Source organism: Syngnathus scovelli, chromosome 14 (assembly GCF_024217435.2).
Source record: "Syngnathus scovelli strain Florida chromosome 14, RoL_Ssco_1.2, whole genome shotgun sequence".
Classification (NCBI taxonomy): Eukaryota; Metazoa; Chordata; class Actinopteri; order Syngnathiformes; family Syngnathidae; genus Syngnathus; species Syngnathus scovelli.
In genome coordinates this window covers 14576488-14591124 of record NC_090860.1, presented here as the reverse complement: position 1 = coordinate 14591124, position 14637 = coordinate 14576488, and the positions used below count along the sequence as shown (strand labels likewise).

The 14637-nt window shown below is 40.8% G+C and overlaps 1 protein-coding gene and 1 long non-coding RNA gene across 5 annotated transcripts in view; one reads left to right on the top strand and one right to left on the bottom strand.

Moving 5' to 3' along the window:
- Positions 1 to 14637, bottom strand: part of alk (ALK receptor tyrosine kinase) — a 162624-nt gene that overhangs the window by 97042 nt on the left and 50945 nt on the right. The window lies entirely within an intron of this gene.
- LOC125981266 (uncharacterized) lies at positions 7757 to 8966 on the top strand. Its single transcript, XR_007485865.2, has 2 exons — positions 7757 to 7943; positions 8830 to 8966. It is a non-coding gene; the product is annotated as an uncharacterized lncRNA (long non-coding RNA).

The following is a 14637-nucleotide window of genomic DNA, read 5'->3' as shown; positions in this document are numbered from 1 at the left end:
CATAAGATTGGCTAGCTTGAAATAATAGTACTGTTATTGAAATGGAATATATAGATAGATAGATCCATTGTCTGATTCAAGCCTCAGCTCCAGGAAATGTTTTTTTACAGCATCTTGCCATGTGTGACAAATTGCAAAGAAAATAATGAAACATCCACCACTGTCTTCGTACGCCCACCTGTCATGTGCTGTTAAGTTTTGTCGTTCTGTCTCCTTGTTATGCACGCGTTTAATGGTGGGCATCATGCTTGACTTCATTGGAAACCCAGTGAAGCAGTAAGTTGTAAAAAGCAAGGTGGAAGTCTTGTTTATGAGATGTATCTGCCATGGTCCCGAAGTGCCCGCGTAGACATGGTAACCGTGGCAACTTGAGAACATCTCATCCCAAAATCATGGAAAGAAAAAGAGAAATACAAGTCCTTGTATTTTTTTTTTGTGTGTGTGTGTTTTCTTCTATTTTGTGTCCTTTGTATGTCATTTGAATGAATGGTCAGGTTCATCACATACCCTACCCCCGGGGACCCATGACCCAGGATGAATGTTTTTTATTTATTCAAAGAGATGTCTTGGTCATGGAAAATGACACAAGGATACTTCAGCACTTTAATCCTTGCACAAATAACCATAAAGGCAAACTGGAGCAAAACGGATTACAGGGCACAACTGGGATTGTCTTCTAAATCGGCACAATTCACGTGTAGTTGATTTTGTGCAACGGGGTAGGAAACACCGTAGTTTCTAGAAATCTGCAAATAATCTCTTCTATAACATTCGGGGGGGGAAATGACAAGCTATTTTGAGCTGTTTCTTGTAGACCCTGCGTCACATATTATGTTGTTTGGTTTTACTTTTCTTCGTTGAAGGTGCCGTATAAACAACCAAATGGAAGAGCACTTGGTTAATTATGTTCAATCACTTTCTCATTTTTGGAGGAGGTTGTTATTAATCATCCATGTGGATGTGTAAACACAGCCGGAAAGTGACCTTTTCCGGTCTCAAAATGAGATTACATTTACAATGTTTCAGGTTTGTAGGAAAGACATGAAGAATAGCTATTGTGGAAAACTTCAGGCAAAAAAATGTCAATTATCTCGGGAGAAGTATGTGCGAGTGTGTATTTCAACAGCTAGAACAATATTTAATGACAACTATACTGGCGCATAGCGGAATATTAAATCATGTGCATAAAAAAGGAAGAAAGCCGCTATAAAATAAGATTATAGTTGTCAGAGAAGAGAGAGGCAGACTAGAAATTACTGCAGAAACTCAAGTTCTCTGCTCTCAAGGTGGAGATGTGTGCATGGGGGATTTTGTCATATTGAAAAAGCCCCAAAAAATATCCAGGAGGATTCCAGATTGAAGGAACGATACCAAGGAAATGTCTCAAGTGCAGAAAGCCGTAAAGTTATCCAAATGTTTCTTGCAGAGACACAAAATAAGTTGCTATGTCTGTGGTAGTTTTTTTTTGCTATGTATCTAAAGTTTGATTGTGTTTAAGTGAAAAAGAAAATAGGTGCTATGAATTCAGATGGTAACTCACTTACCTGCACACATCATCATCAATCAATAAAATGAGAAAGCATGGCAAATTTGGACTGAGAGCAATTCTAATCACTATTCTATTACTCGGCAAAAAAGCCCCATTTTTATACGCTGCAACATTAGAGAACCAGCTGAGACATTGTTGTCTCTCTTAATCTATAAATGCCTTAAAGCTACTAAACATATGCACTCCAAATGAACAGCTGCGGATGCAAAAAAAAGAGAAGAAATGATATTTTTTCCGTAATTGAGGGAAACAAAAAGACACATTAGGAGAAGGGGAGACAAGAACTACCGCTTCAAAGTCCAACTTTGATCGAGTTGACCTTATTGGTTGTTGACAGTGCACCATATTGTGTGAGATCTTCCATTCTTCAACAGACTCTCTCTTTCACACATCGCCCTCATGGCTGCAAACACAACGGCACACAAACACACGCAAAGTAAGTGACGCCTAAACTGTCACACTGACTGACTTATTGATCAGCAATTAAAGCATTAAACAAAAGCAGTGAATGAAAACACAGATGTGCTCCTCATTAACTTAGTTGCTGCTGTCTTGCGGCTTGACTGAACATTAGCTTTGGGATTCATTTGGACAGCCATTTGGAGCCGGATCTCAAGGGGACCAATGTGTATCCATACGCTTAAAGTCTCAGCATGGCAGTTAATAAGAGAATTAGCGACAAAACTGATGAGCGTGTGGGCAGCCTCATGCAAACAGAGCCCATTGATAATTAGACTGATTGACTGACTACACAAAACACTGTCACGTTAAAGCCGCAAGGTAAGCCAAGCCACATTGCATCGAACAAGGTTATTAACATTAGCTTCTGATTTCTGGCACATCCTCAAATATTCAGTTGAAATGAGGACACGGGGGCGGGAGCTATTTATGTCGACATTTGCTGACAAGTGTTAGTCAAGGCTGCTGATGAAATGCTGCCTTCACACTTGAACATCCATTCTATGGATCACTTTTAGTTTTTAATTGGATTGCACGTATCAGTATTACAGTATATGGAGAAATATTAGATTCCACTAATGCCGAAAGTCAGCTGGGATAGGCTCCAGTGTGCCTTGTGAGGACAAGCAGTTCAGATAATGGATGGATGGATGGATGGATCTAAAGATCCTCACTGCAGTGTGCCGAGTAAATGAGTAGGAAAGAGGTTTACAAGCAATTCAAAAGACTCCCTCCGTTTCATATGTAATCTGGGCTAGATGCGGGACATAGCACTGAGATGATTGCATTTGCAGCATCAAAAAAAAAAAAAAAGCTAACTTAATTGGCCCCTGTCTATTTATCCCTGACATATTGCCTAACGGAGGCTGACAAGCTCGGGAAGGTAGAGTTGAAGAACAAGATTGTGGAGAATGGGGGGGGGGGAGCATGACATGTTTGCCCGAGGCTTGAGAAAGAGATTTATTTAGTGAATGCACATATCTGCATTCTGAGTGTGGTAGTCATAGAGTGTTTGCTGCCAAATCCAAGCCATTCACTTCCATGTGTGATGTGATCATACGTTCTTGTCTGGACAGAGTACGGAATTATATGACTCCAGGTTATTTAGAATCCTTTGCTAATGCACTCACTATTTTTGTCCATTTAAAATGTTCATTCATTGCAAGCAAGCGAGCCTCACACAAAGGACGAGGAATTGCGGTGCCGAAAATGGAGAGTGGGGAAGCTGCTTTACATTCTGAGGCCATCCGGATGTGCTCTGTGGGTTTCCAGCATCCATCACATGGCGAAGTTTGTAGCTATGATTGATTGGCAAGTATTTGAGTTTAGGGCTGTGCTTGGCATGGAGGCTTGGCTGGCAGTTATGAGGCAATCAGCCCTCTCGCTTCAATGCGGACAGTAAAGGCTTTGGCGTGATTCAGCAGCAGCAGCACCGGCAGGGAATGAGAATCAAATCCGAGAGTTGAGCCTTTGCTCTTTTTCATCGATACGGTCACCAGATGCCATCCGCGTAGATTTTGGCCCGCTATTGAACTACTTTCATGTTTTTTTTAAAAGAGCATACGTTTAAAAAAAAAACAAATCATATCAAATTGTCAAAATTAACTCTACTAAATCTTGACGGTCCTCCTTATTGTGAAGGAACATTTTAAAATCTACAAACAAATCCGAATTGAGCTTAATTGTTGGTGTTGTTTTTGCAGGGAGTTCTATTCATCCCAACTGTGGATGTATTATTCATATATCGTCTTTAGCACGAGAAAATATTCAGGAAAATAACTATTTACCGGAACTGGCGGTAAATGAGGTTCAAACACGCTTACATGAGTTAAAGAAGAAGAACTACTCCGATTGTGAAAACTAATCTGACGTGTATTGACACGCACCCACTGATATGTATTAATCTAAAAAGCAAAACAAATGAATGTGTTTACACGAAACATTTTAGGCGTCAACACAAACATTGCATTTAGTTCATCTCTGCGGCCCAAACTTGGTAAGCCGCATAAGACGAGTACAGCCAAAAGAATAAATACGATTTTGGCTGTGCGGGGGATTTGATTCCGGCTCTGTCTCGTGCAGGCTGAAAGTGGCAGGCTGCTTTTTATATCTGCACTTACGTTGAGCCAATGTGTAAGTCGCCTTTTTTTCCCCCCCAAGTGCTTTCCAACCTGAACGGTCACAACTTAAGCGTGACTTCAGGGCTGATCTGCAATGACATCACTTTGTGTCAGTGACAGCCACATGTCAGATTTCGCTTCCCCACCATTTAATAAGAGCTAAAGCGGCCGGATGGCTCGTATTTTCTTCTTGACTTTTTCCGACATCGTCATTTCTTTCAGCGTGGAGGCTGAGCTACGGTAAGATTTTAAAAAATGCATGCCGGCGTAGTCCTCCATTTTCAAAAGCTGCTTGTACCCCAAAAAATGACAGCTTAGGGGGAGGGGAATGTCAGACCAAATAAAATTGAATTAAACTTAGATAAGATGGGGCTTCTTTGTTATATGTATAAATGAAACACTTGCACAAAAGACTGCCTGGATTCTGATCATTAAAATTGCACAGTCGTTGCCTTTGCAACCTACTTCAGGCTCTACCTTGCCCCAGAATGAAAGGCGAACAAAAAAGACGGACAATTTGTGCACAGAAAATGAGGTAGCAGAAGCATGATTTTAATTGGCTGTTTGTGTTTCATCAGTCCCAAAAGAGACAATATGTATGAGTTTGATCTTTCTGTGTTCCTGCAGAAAAAAATGAAATAAAATACCGCCCAGTAGAATACGACATATAATGACTCCTTTTCTTTTCATTCCAGGCATGCCCTGACATTTTGCATGCGCTACGCAATTGCTTGATAGAGCTCTGCAATCTTTTCGGGTCGATTGTAAAAACTCGTGGGTCATAGAACCACTTGCTCATGTGAATCTGAGTAAAGTTAAGAAATAACAACAACAACTGGGGCCCTATTTTGGTTGACTGGATTCCGTGTTCCAGGCGTCAAAATGGAAGCAAATTCATTTTTGTACCGTTTGTTGTCTCACCCTGACAATTTCATTCATAAATAGGAGACAATCACTCGAAATCATGATAGAAAGCAAGAATGTCGTAATTTGAAGTGTTTGCTTTTGGCTTTACCGTCAGGCAAAAGGGCACTTTAACAAAGTAGAACTACAAAAAACATTGAATGTTCATGCTGATGTACTCCACGTACAATTTTGGAATAATACTGCCGTCTGCCATCTGCAGTATTTATTCTGTGTCAGACTAGCTACAATGCTGTAAAAATGAATTTCCCTTTAGGGACAGTAAAGTTGTAACAAGAGTTAAGTTGCACACTCCCACTTGGTGACTACATAAAAGAGGCCGGTTCCAGGCAACTTTATCTGAGGTTCCGCTGCCCACGCGCACCAGAAGACCCTCCGGTCTTGCATATTTCAGCATCTCTGGCTCTGGAAAGACCAAGTACAACCTAACTCCAGCTTTTCTTTGGCTTCAAATTTATACTGTACACCTGTCTCTCTCCTCATGAAATACATACCAGAGGCAATTTTTGGAGAGTAATTTGTATGGCCTGTGGATTACTCCAGTAGCAAACGTCTTAAGACAGCAGCAAAAAAATGAAATGTACTATAGTTTCCTGTCTAATGGATGGAAATAGATACATTTAAGGTCTATGCCGTTTTTTTCAGTGTGGACAGAAGTGACATGAAATTTGATTTGCTATCTTCAAAAACACAAACCATATGTGGGAGAAACAGCAAGAGCAGCCCATTAAGATATATTGCAAGCCCTTATCAACTAATTGGAAAGCTTATTTGGCTAATTATTCTGAGAGTGGGCAATGACTCGACTGTATTAAAAATGCAAGCCTGCAAAAATAATTCCCGTCATTATCTTATTTTTCTCCTACTGTAATGGATTACAATGTTGTTTATATTTATATATATATGCTATATATATCAAGCTCCGAAATAGGATTAGAGGCTACTCAGTAAGTTCTTTTGCGCCGTTCACAATCACCCTGCCGAGCTCTTGATCACAAGGGTCTCGTCCCGCTGTCTATCTGTCGAGTTTGATCACACAGGTATTTTGCACAGCAGCCCGCTGGTAACATGAGAGCAGGCAGCATCACAGGTAGTTGTGGCAAAAAAAGAAAAAAAGACTGAAAATGAAGCTTCTCTGTGATCCCCGTCTATAAGCTGCTTTGGTCTGCTGCTTTGCACTTTTTCAAAGAGCTGGCTTGGGCCATGGGCGCAATGCCTGACACTGAGGCCAGCAGGCAGCCGTGAGATGTGCATAGCCAGAATAAGAGAGAGAGAGAGAGAGAGAGAGCGACATAAGGACAAAGAGGGAGGTAGAAAGAGAGGCAGAGAGGTGAGGACTAAAGTGCACCAAAGAAGATCACAAGTTCTTCTGTTCGCCACGGGGCATCACTGAACACATTTGCAAACACATGCTCATCTGCCAGCAATATCTCGGACTCTCCCTGGGCCAGCTATTGTTCCTAAATGTTACGACACCCATTTGCCGCCAACGTCCCTTTGCTCTTCTCGCAAAACCTTATTTGCTTTGCTTGTTTAATGACTCGACTGATTGACAGTCCGTATTTGTTTTCAATATGAAAACTCAAATATGCATTGTCTTGAATTGCATTTTGGCTGAGGCTGCTGGGTAAAAGCTGAGATGTAAATGATAGTCTGCATAATATGCTTACAGATCTAGCTGATGGATGTCTACCAAGACTCCACAGTGATATGATGAGTCATCGAAAAAAACGACTTTTGCGCTTGAGCAAATCAATCCCAAATGACAAGCCTAACATTATTAGGGCCAAGATATTGTCCTGTGCACAGAGATTCAGTCCCTGATGGCACTTGCTGATGATGCCAAAAATATAGGAATAGGCCGTAAGTCATTCCAAAAGGTGGGCTCCGCCATACAGCACACCACTGTATATATGTACTTGAAGCTCGATATGGTGCGTTTGTTCAAAGACTCCTTAGGTATTTATTTGCCACAAAATGCAGTGAAATGAATTGATACGTCCTCTCTTCCAATGTTAAAGTAGTAGAGGGATTTTTTTTTTGAATCAAGAATTCTTGGCCCGGCGTCTTGCGTGTCAATGGCTTTAAAGCAGCTAAAGAGATTATAGAACACACCGCCTTGAGGCTGTAGTCTAAAGCTCAGTCTGCATTCTCACACAGCATTCAAGCAAAGACATTGACGCAACACCAAGGCACATGATAGATTTCTATCAACAAACAAAGCCAAACTATAAACGATTCATGTTTGTTCTATGTTCAGAAACGCCCTTAATAAAGACGTTTGTGTTTGCTTCGAAGCCAGTCGGGATCGCTCACCACAGTCGCCAAGTGCTTTCACGGGGGATTTGGACTTTATCTTCTTGCTTGGGTTTAGAAAAGTGCTCTTGTGACTGGGTGCCACGAATGAAAGACAAATGAACAAAAAATGCTTTTACCATAATCCAATCAACACGTTTTATTATTCAGCTCTTTTTATCTTTACCAAATTGAGTAGTTGCAATATGTACCATTGTGATTTGGAGAGCTAAAAGATACCAGTATAACAATTCCAATTGTATCCTGTTTCTTTCACATGAAAACAAAATCATTGATGTATCTTAGCAGCCACGGACGGCTACACCGTATACCTTCACATTCAAAGCATGCAAAATAAGAGTATTCATCGATTGCAAGGTGCCTTGTTCTCAAATATGTCACTCCAAGGACAACACATCACGAGCTAGTAAGCTTGACAGTGCCGCTCCAACACCGAGTTCACACCGACTGCAGTGCGTGGACTATACACCTCCGGAAATTTGAAACCCGCGAGACCACAAGAACATGGGCGTTCAAGTACTTTTCACACTCCAACAGAGAGAATCAGGACTTAACTAACAATCAAATTCCTGACAGTAAGCGATCAGCAATGTTTGATCAACGGAGATGCAAGTTGTCCTTAAAATGGGTTCAATCGCTCCACTTTTGGAGGTTCCATCCTATATGTGTAATACAGAATGGTCTACAGGTAGAGTCAAGCCTGAAATTATTCAAACCCCTGGGGTAGGAATAATTTCGGGCTTGACTGCATGCGTGGTCATTCGCCAATGTACAAAAAAAAAATCTGAACACAGTTAGCTGCGAAACAAATGAAATACTTTTTATACAGTATATACAGTACAACTATTGCGTTTCTAATCAACAGAGTTTATATTCAACACTTTATGAGAAATACAATTGTTCTGCACAGCTTTTATGGGTCTTATAAAAGCCAGCGAGTATAATAAAGCCTCCAAAAATGCACTGTATCTACACTTCACACTAGCTGTGCAATGCTCAAATTGGCATACATATATTCAGACATCCCTGAAAGACTTTGAAATGGTTACTTAATAACTTGAAATTGTTGTCAAACAGTAGTGGCAATCATCTTTCCATAGGAGGAAATGAACAAGCCTTAGTGTGGCTGTCACAAAAAAACAGAGTGGCTTTTTATCTTGAGACATGCAGAGGCTGAGACACAAGGTGAAAAGCACCCACCCAACCCAGTCAGTGTGTCTGAAATCTCCATTTCATTTTTAAAGCAAATGCAAAATGCACTTGTGTGGGCAAGGCTCTTATCTTTCGGAGAACATCAGCTATTTTGTCTTTTCATCCATGCTAATTCCAGCTATTAAATTGTGTTTATACTGCCAATCATCTGTCCACGTTTGCGGACTTGCGATTCATTTATTCCATTCATCATCCCAACTTTACCCATAAGTATCACTTTCTTTTCCTTTTTCTTTCATCTTGACACAGATTGAAGACAACGGAGATGACACGGGGCAAATGAAGGCTTTTACGTGATGAATTAGAAATGGAGCTGTAACACCTTAATGACATCTAAAAAGCCAATAAACAGCTCATGTGACAACAATGAGTCATTTATAGACAAACAGTAGCCTTCTTGCTTTCTTCTACAAAACAGCATCTTCAGGAGAATTCAGTCTGACAGCCTATTTTTCCTCTTTAGGACTAAATGATATTCAATTTCCCATTGTTGACAAAGTCAATTTCAACTATCCATCCATCGATGTGAATGCTGGCATAACCGAGGTCTATTCCAGGCAATCGTGGCTGAAAGGCAGACTACACAATGGATCGATCGATCGATTCCCGGCCGCCCAGCGCCTCGACAGTCACCCGACTGCGGCTCTGTTGTTCTAGTCCCAAGCCCAGTTAAATGCTCGAGTTTAGTCAAACGTCGCACGTGACTGACTGTGACAGCCTAGCCCGACCTCGCAATCCTCTAATAAAGAGAACAGAAAGATTGCAGTGCTTAATTAAAGTGGCTTTTGAGATAAGATTTCAAGGCTAAAATTCCCTTCTCTTGGCTTTTTATGCACGCGAGTTTGCAATTGAGATTTGCATGGCAGGATGCTGAAATGAAACTAGTTTGTGAAGGATTGAAGATGGTAGCTCAAAGCTCTTTGTTAATAAGGCCGCTACACTTTCTCTCCCCCGTGATTGTATTACAGAGGCATCCTGCCAACTGCAAAATATTGTTAGGTCTGTGTGGGGAGGGCTTGTGGGGTTACATGCAATGTAATTAAATTGCCACCTTGGGTTACATCAGGCTAACTGCTGTTTATTAGTATTGTTGCACTTGTTCCGACACTGTAGGGAGCAAGCAGGAGTCGGAGGGAGGCAGCGAGATGCCGACAGGAGCAAGCCGTTGTCAGGTGTCTGCAATCTGCTCAATTTGCGCTCATTTCATATCTTGGATGAATTTAGCATCATAACCATGTTTGTATTTCATTCATCTGATTATAAATCATTTATTTCAAGGGCTACACAGATTTGACACTTGAGTATGGCTTTTATTTTATATTTGACTGTATTTCCTCCAATCGAATACAGGTTACGGCTTTATTAGTCCTGCGTCGGGGAAATAGTTCAGCTTTAAAGCAGCAATGTAGACGATGACAGAACACGTGAACAACGATATTAAATAGTGATGACTCCCAAAATACGTATATGCATACATAACATCGCAAAATGAGACCCAACATAAGTGTCATGTGCCAACCATGCAGGAATAATAAATAATGTACATGCTGGGATGTGAAGAGGGAGAGTGCGAGGGGAGAGCGCGAGAGAGAGCGAGAGAGAGATTAGCGATGTAACGATATCTCGACCTCACGGCTCGTTTTTATCACAGTATTAATCTCACAGTAGGATAATGATTGCATTATCATAGGTGAGCTCACCACAATGCAGTAAGTCTCTTGGTACTGCAAGAAGGTTTCCAATCCTGCTTGTGATCGTTTGATGGAGTTGGATGGGATGCTTTGCAACACCTGCGGTACAGCTGTTTGCGTGGAGTATTCCACTCGGGTTCGCTTGTATTGAACAGGGGCAACGGCTGGAATCAAGGAGCGCAGATCTATCATCCTTAAGCGGCCATTTGATGACAAAGTGTTCATCAAAGCTATCTCTTTCAGGAATTTGGCTTTTGGGGGCCGCATTGCTCCAGCAAGCAGCCTGAGGCGCTTGCTGTCACTTCACACTCTAAACAGCTGTTAAACATTAAACACAAATCAAATGATTTCTGAAGGTAGCTACATTTTGCATTTCACAGATGAGAATTCTATCAATTGATCAACATCCTTTCTCCTGAAGTTTGTCTTGTTTATGAACTTTCACGGACTTTTAGTGAGCCGTGAAATGTACTTTGATGGAATGTTGTTGTTTTTTCTTCATTAAACAAACCAGCATTTTAGCTTAAGTGGGTGCCCATGAACAATAATAGATACGTCTAGGTATCCTCCCTCCCCTTCAGATTTGAAATCCCTCTTCTTGAAGTGGTCAGAAACTGCAACGACAAATGACTAAGCATTCAATGAACAGCAAGAAAGAGGGTTGAATATACTTTTGCTATCTCCACTTGCACACACACACAAAGATTCCATCCATCCATCCATCCATCCATCCATCCATCCATCCATCCATCCATCCATCCATCCATCCATCCATCCATCCATCCATCCATCCATCCATCCATCCATCCATCCATCCATCCATCCATCCATCCATCCATCCATCCATCCATCCATCCATCCATCCATCCATCCATCCATCCATCCATCCATCCATCCATCCATCCATCCATCCATCCATCCATCCATCCATCCATCCAAGACGCTCGCACTTGAGCTCACTGATTCCCAATCATTAACTTAAGCCACCAACAAATGCTTCGTTTCTCACCCCAACACGATGGGAAAAAAATAGGTTTTATCGTTATCATTTTAATGACGTCAATATACGCTATAAGCGGGATAATCGATCTGTCGCGTCGCCAAAGTGTACATCGGGCAGCTCTGCCAAGAAATTTCGCCTCCCACAGATAACATGATGGATTTGTTTTCCTAATTAGGAAACAGATAAGAAAAAGGCTCTTCAGGGGTTTGTGTGAGCACCTGTATATCACGAAATCTCAAGACGCCACTGCTACAAAGGCTTGTGCAACCGCCATTTATTGTTGCAATCAGCACATGCGCCAGACGCCAATAAATGACACAGTGCATTTGGTCTGAAATGGACTCAAATCATGCGCTTTTGTAGATAGCGCGACATGGGCCAGCAAAATCTGGATATGCGTCTAACATTAGGGGGGAAAGGGCATTAACTTCCCTTTTGTCATGTTATTGGCTGCTGTGAGAGATTCAGTGATGGAGGACAAAGATGAAAAGTTGCATCCGTAGTGATGGCTTTGGCAACTCCCACGACTCTGATAAGGGCGAAGTAAACAAACCAATCTGAGCTGGAGTCATCTTAATGTAATCAATTCATGTCAATGTCATGCGACTGGAAAAAGTGTTTATTCTCTTCCCACAGTTTTAGGTCACAAAATTGATGATTTTTGACTATTACATTTGCTGTCCAGTTTAAAAAAACATTTCACCGTTTTACTAAGTGGTTGAAAGAAATGGCATAGTCGGTCGGCATGGAAACAACGAATTAGTCATTATCAGAGTACCATTTGAAGTCTCTTTCTTTATTTTTTTGTTCTGCAAGCAAACGCCTTATTAAAATGTACGTTTTGAAGTGAGTTCCTGAATAGCCTTGAACAAAGAATACAAAAGATATTTTACACAAATCTCTGACTTTGACCTTTTTGACTTTGAATACCATATGGTTGGCGATAGTTAATCTTCAACAGAAAATGAAATAGATTTTAGTCATATTATTTTAACTCAGCTGACCTATACAACACAATGCAGTTGTTGTTGTTTTTTTGTGCTCAAGTCATTTGCAGCAATCTATACTGTATGAACACTACAGTAAATGCACTGAGTTTAATTTGTTTTTTGTTATGAAATTGTTTGTTTTGAATTATTTTTTCCATATACATGTGTCTAAAACCGAAGATAAAAGATGATTGATTCTTATAATGTTTCATTCGTATTGAAAGCAGCTCGGCGAGTGCTTTTGTGGTCATCTAAGAAGCAGATTATAATCTGCAAGAATTGTTGCCACGTGATTCAATTTGTTTGCAGAGCAGGAGACATCTGCGACTTTCTGGGACTGTTTACAGCTATTGGCAACCTGCTGCAAACGCTGTATTTGATCCCCAGGGTGTCTGCTTGGTAATCTTTACCTGTGACACAAGAAGGCTGTCTGTTCCAGACTGCCGTGCCGTGCCGTGTGTGTCTGCCAAATACCAATTTGCATATTTTTCTTAATTAACTCTGCATATGCTTTTGGGACTCAGTGTGCATACACTACTTTACATCCATCCACCTTCTCTGATCATGTAGCGCTTTTGAAAACTAACTACAACTATTTTTATGTTTTCTGATCTCACACATCTTTTCTACAGTTAAAAAATCTCTTTAGCATCCTGAACTTGCAAATGCTAATCATGGCAATGTGTTGGAAGTTAATTATTTATGTTAGCCCCTGCAGCTGGCCTCACATCATATGGAGATTTTTTTTTATTTATTTATTTGGGGGCTGCAGTCATTTATTAAGTATTAACCATTTGGTGTCAAATAAAACAGGGCAAACATTTCATACTTGATTTGTGTATTCGTAATTGAGGTGATATTTATAATTGTGGCTTGTGCCTTGGCTAAATAAAAGATGGAAACTGATTTGCGGCATGCACTGCATTGTACTGCTATCAAAGACAAAAGTCACACGATATGAAGTACTTACATAATTAGACTTTCCATTTTATTATTTCAATTGCAGTGTCTTAACAATGTATTTTTTTCACGTATTTTTATTTTTTTTGCCGCCCGCCGCCTGTCCCTAATGGTACGAGCAGAGGCAGTGGGTGTCCATTTATATCAAGTCACAGTGATGATTGTTCATATACGGATCGATACTGAGCCCATTTCATATCTTCTTTGCAAGGTTATTTGAGAGCCTCTCTGCCTCTCCTGCCTTGTGGATTACTGTTATCAAATGGACACAGATGGGATGGGGGGTGGGGGGGGGGGGGGGGGGGGGGGGGGAATGGATACGCACACTTGCATACAGACTTGGCTCTGCACAGCACAAACATGCTATGAATTGACATGCACGTTTCCAAACTGCCTCCTAATCAATACGTACGCGTACACACAAAGACACGACACCGCTGAACACACGCTTATTCAGCTTGTGTGTAGCGCCTGATAAATGGTAGACAGAAAGTGAGACAGCTCACATGTCGGGATTAGTGAGTTCTTTGGTGCAACATGAAGGCAGAGAAACCCTGTCCAACACTGACATCACTAATGTTATGGATTTATCACTGCCCACAGCTGAACTATACAATATAGATCTATATTTACACCCTAACAAAGCTGGGCCGCCACCAAAATGCATCTGCCTCATTTTATTTAATTGCCTCTCAATAATCACAGATAATGGAGGGGGGGGGGGGGAAGCTGTTTAATCATTAACTAATAAAAAACTAGAGTCGAACACACAGGCTATGACAAGACCGCCATTTGTTTTAATCAGCGACAGAAGCGCACTGAAGCGACATTACCTGAACAGATGCCCCACTCAATAAAAGGTCAAAGAAAGGGAACAGGTGCTGTGTGTGTTTACTAGGTAGTCCCTCAAAATCATATTTCAATGAGACTTTTTTGCTAATTCTCTCATCATGACATCTGTGGGAGGAATCTGCTTATTTTGCTAAGAAGAAGGCACATGATAGATAATAAGAATACTTGAAGCGTGTGCCAGCTGGCAAAACTGAAATGTTTTGGGGAATAGAGCTGATAGAGTTGGAGTATTTCAAAAGTTATTTGAGAGGACAGATGCATAAAATGTTCATTGATAGCGATTGTAATAGCAAAATGCAACTGAGGGAGATTACATGGCGATAATAGAGAAGTGTGTATCTTTGCGGCTGTCATTTTTGGTCGATGCTGGTAGCAGTCATATTTTATTACCAAGACTGATTTATATTCTTGTTAAACTGTAGTATATCTTATTTTATTATCAAGACAGTCCTAACTATTGCAATATTAAAGTTTGTATATATCATACATACAATGCAGCATATCATTACAGTACTGTGTCAAAGTTTTGGGCACCATCGGGTATGTTGCTTTTCATGCTATA